This window comes from Palaemon carinicauda, chromosome 20 (genome assembly GCF_036898095.1).
Source record: "Palaemon carinicauda isolate YSFRI2023 chromosome 20, ASM3689809v2, whole genome shotgun sequence".
NCBI classification, from domain to species: domain Eukaryota; kingdom Metazoa; phylum Arthropoda; class Malacostraca; order Decapoda; family Palaemonidae; genus Palaemon; species Palaemon carinicauda.
In genome coordinates this window covers 26,083,188-26,088,335 of record NC_090744.1, presented here as the reverse complement: position 1 = coordinate 26,088,335, position 5,148 = coordinate 26,083,188, and the positions used below count along the sequence as shown (strand labels likewise).

The following is a 5,148-nucleotide window of genomic DNA, read 5'->3' as shown; positions in this document are numbered from 1 at the left end:
ACGGTAAACGTGGTGCCCTCTCTCAACAATAAGCGATCAACAATGCTGTTTCTTGCCCCACTTCACAAAAGGGATTCTCTCAAGGAGGGAGGTCCCTTTCCAAAGGCTAAAGGGCCTCAGTTACTGTCAAGAATCTAAATAACGTCGTATTTCCTCTTACTAATGGTTTTGTCCCATTTTCAGGCAGTAAAGGTAAGGACCTGTGCAACGTTGAAGGTTTCATTTAACTGCTTGGGACATTCTTTGATGTTTTGAGTTTTAGTTTCGGAATTTATCGTCTATTTTCAGAATTTTGCGTTTTGGTTGGGACCAGCTGGTGTCCCTAGGTCAATGCTACCGATCGACGATTCCATACTAGAGGGGCAATCACTAGAGAGCGTGCATTCACGACGTCAGGTAGTCTTATTTTTCTCTTAACTCCACTGGTACTTTTACTTTGATGTATTTTCTTCAAAATCTAATGGATTTGTCTTTAGGTCATACCCCTCATGTCCTCTAAGTTTTGTTGAAATTGGTTCGATAGCTTTTGCGTAATAATGTAAAAAGAAAAAAAAAGAAAAAAAAGAAAAAAAAAATTGACATTTACTTGAATTTTCGATGATTTTCAAAGTACTACTTCGTACTTGTACTTTGATGAACTTTAACCAAAATGTTACAGACCCATCCTTGGGTCATACGAAACATGACTGCCAAATTTGGTTAAAATCGGTACCGTAGTTTTCGTATAAAATTGCTCATAAACAAACAAACAAACTACGAAAGGGATGAATACATACACATCTGACGAAGGCCAAGAGAATAAGAACTCACAATGTAACTTTATGATATTTACAGACTTATTTACAGTTAAAAAAAGGTTACAAAAAGCCTAATTCACAATTCGTTTGGTTTGTCTTATGTAACGTCTAAATATAATGGATAGATATATAGATCAAAATATAGATAGACATATGGATAGATAGCACGGATGTCGGCATTATCTTAAAATGGAAACAGATAGTTCGGGTGTCTTCATTATCTAATAACGTATACAAAATAAACAAAGCTAAAATTGATATATATATATATATATATATATATATATATATATATATATATATATATATATATATATATATATATATATATATATATATATATATATATAAATATTTATGTATATATATGTATATATATATATATATATATATATATATATATATATATATATTTATATATATATATATATATATATATATATATATATATATACACACACACACACACACCACACACACACACACACACTATATATATATATATATATATATATATATATATATATATATATATATATACATACATATAGCCTATCCCCGAAATGTGAAAATGAATGAAATGGAATATGAGAATTTCAAGAAGTTCGCCTAAAACTTTCATCCGAAACTAGATACCAGAATCCATTAAAAAAAAGCAGAAGAAAAATAAGACTACGGAAATTTACTCTAGTTTCCCTTGTGAACTTTTAATTTTTTACGTTTTCTCTGTATCCATGTTTTGTCTTGGAAAAAGTAGTCACGAACCTGAATTTTACCGCACGATATGCATTGAAATACCACCTGCCTGCTTCTCCCCCCCCCCCCCTCTCTCTCTCTCTCTCTCTCTCTCTCTCTCTCTCTCTCTCTCTCTCTCTCTCTCTCTACCTCCTTTATCAGATGGTCGGGTCGTGAATATTTTCGAAGTTTGTAGTCAATATCATTTCCTTTTGAATGTCATACTTGGGTGGAGGTGCTCTCATGTACAGGGGAAAAAAAAGTGTCATTTAAGGAATTTTATTTCGATTTTTATCTTTCCTCATTTTTTGTCAAAAAGACTTATTTCCCTTTTCATTCTTTTAGAAAATGATATTCGATTTTAGATTTATTTTCAACTATGACCCTGGGTTGTGTCACTAATAATTCAATATATATATATATATATATATATATATAATATATATATATATATATATATATATATATAACTTACCAATACTCTGTTGGATTACGAACATATTCATGACCCATTACCGCTGACAGCAGACCGCCAAGTTCTGTTGCAATGTAATTCTTGGGGTTTCTACTAGGTAGGAACGTTCCCTATGATAACCCACCCTCCTTCATCGGGGATTATAACCGCAATGAGTGTATAAACTCTCAGGGGAACATGAAATTCCTTTCTACTTGAATGCATTAATTTACACATGAGCTTAGTTTTGGATTATCAAAGATACTTTTGAAAAATAAAAACAAAAATGAAATGTTACGTAATTCTTCGTTTATTATAATTTGTTGTATTTTATTTTACATTTAAGACTGTCGAATAGCTAGATAAACAGTTAAATAAACTGAAATGAAATACCAGGTGAAAATAGAGTAATGGAGGAGACGGAATGTTAGCATTAGCTCATTCGCTTTTCTGCGAGGAATGTGGCATCCAGGCTAGCGTTACCAACGAATTTCAGGCACGAAGCTCATAACTACGCCGTGCTTTCGTGTCGTCCGCTGCACGAAAGCAAATAGCGAGCGAGAGAACAGGAGAAATAAACGTCCTACCGTCCCGTGTATCATGAGGCTGGGCCGGTAAAAAGGGGTAATCGGCAACTGGACGCCTGGTATGCACGCGTGAAGTTCCTAGCGGCTCACTCTGACTCTGTCTAGTCAGTGTCCCTGTGTCGTTGTTGTGATGTAGATGTGTGCATTTGTTTCTCTTTCAGCACTCGTCGTCGTCTTCAGTTACTCACGGCAGGTGAGTTGTATAATTGAAAAATTGATATCTTCCGCTTTAGAAAATTTAAATCGATCGCATAAACTTAATTGAATTATAGGATAATTCGGTAGAAATTCCAAAATGACAAGTGAATTTTAGAATTCCCGTTGAGACGAGACCATAAAAAGTTGTAAAGTGGAGAAAAGGTACAACCAAATGAAAGGCGATCTTCAGGAGATACAGTCGACTATAGTTTAATCCATACATCTACCTTCTGTTACTTTTGAATAATTTATAAGGTTTCCTAACGTTATATCTCTCTTCATTTTATTGGCTTCAATGTGATATTTTCCATGAATTGAAAGCGGTTACCTTTCACTATGTCTAAAATATGGGATTAATTCTTATTACTTATAAAACGTAAAAATAACTACATTTCGGAAATTTTCCTTAATATCGTATTTAATCATTCAGATATAAAATATTTAGATAAAATAGTTTCTTTATGATAATGAATAAGAATCTACACAATATCATTGTTAAAATATCTATGATCATATGAAAAAAAAAACTATAAATGTAACAGAGAAGATAAATTTTACGGTATTTTCAATCGAAATATATCTTCACTTCGTTAATATACATTTGTTGGTTCTTATATGGATAATAATATGTAAAAGTCTACGGTGGTTCCAAGCCACATTTAACTAACTCGCCCTGTGAGTTATTTGGGAAACAATTTCACTAATGAATAAAATTGGTTGAATATTGTTTCAATCTTGTATTACGTGACGACATTGTCATAATTAATTGCATAGAGATTTAAATAAACGGTGAATTGGCAAAGTTTATTTTTCGTTTCTATTTTAATTTTTTTTCACCATATTTGAATATAATTTTTTGTGACGGTTATAAGTAGAAACATGGTTAGAATATCAATTGTATCGAACCATTGTATAATAATAATAATAATAATAATAATAATAATAATAATAATAATAATAATAATAATAATAATAATAATAATAATAATAATAATAATGCAAAGCGATGTAGGCTAACAATATCATTCCAAAAATATAAGCTAAACACAAGAGGAGTAAAACGTTATTTTCTGATGGAAAAAAGACTCGACTAATAATAATAATAATAATAATAATAATAATAATAATAATAATAATAATAATAATAATAAAGACTTCTTTCCAACAAACTACAGTAACAACTGACTAAGATCCAAGCGTAATTACTCCAGCCTTTCTCACGCAGGTGACGTGAAGGTATACAGTATAAAGGTTGTCTACGTAGTGTCACTTACAGATATCAGTAATCAATGCGAGTGACACGCACTTATGAAAGGGGAAGAAAAAGAGGGAAGAAAAAGGTTCCTCTTCACTTTGTCTCTTCCCTGGGGACCTTTTCTCTCTCTCTCTCTCTCTCTCTCTCTCTCTCTCTCTCTCTCTCTCTCTCTCTCTCTCTCTCGAGATTCAGGTGAAATGGTTCCTAAAGGATTCTGTTTGGTTTCGATAATTGTGATGATTGGATTAATTTTTTTTTATCTATAGTGTTTCACAAATACATTTGCATAGGTATAAAATTAATGTTTCCTCATATTTCTATCATTCACGAATACACATATACAAACAATATGTATACAGATCATGTATATCATTACAGTTATTATGCTTATTATTGATTTACTATAATAGTTGATTTTTTTTATATTTTTATTATTAATTTTCAAGTATTGAAATTCAAAAAACGAACAGTATATAAACTAAACTACTTTAACTGATAAAAAGATAGATTTTACGTTTAATATTCTCCTCATTGCTTGAACAATTACAAACAAGAAATATTTAGATTTTTCCCAGCTTTACATACTTCATATTCTATGTAAATATAAACTCCAATGGCATTTGATATCAAATTCTACCTTTGGGAATGTATATCCACTGGAAATCATTCATGACAACAGCTTCTGGCTCTGCAGAGATTCAAACCTATGCCTCTTAGCCGAAACCATGCCGAGGACTCAATTGGCAGAGTCCTCGCCAGCATGGTTTCGGCTAAGAGGCATAGGTTCGAATCTGTGCCCAGCCAGCTGTTATCATAAATGAATTCCAGTGGATATACATTCCCAAAGGTAGAATTCGATATCAAATGCCATTGTGGATGATATTTACATTCATTAAAATCACGAGTGTTGTAGATATATATTCTTCCTATTCTATTTTTCATTAATATATTAACACATTTTCCCTTTATTTTACTCATTGATTCAGTTTAGGTTGAGACCTCATTGTAGCCCACTGCTCCAGCAGGACTTAAAACATTTTAGAAGTAACAATTTCCTTATCTTCTGTATGTTTTTTTTTTTTTTTTAAAGATTCCCAATGTTAAAATATTTAATCACATTGC

At 31.7% G+C, this 5,148-nt stretch overlaps 1 pseudogene; it reads left to right on the top strand.

Annotated features, from left to right (window-relative positions):
- The first annotated feature begins 2,683 nt into the window (after window positions 1-2,683).
- LOC137659467 (uncharacterized) overlaps window positions 2,684-5,148 on the top strand; it is a 219,440-nt pseudogene continuing 216,975 nt past the window's right edge.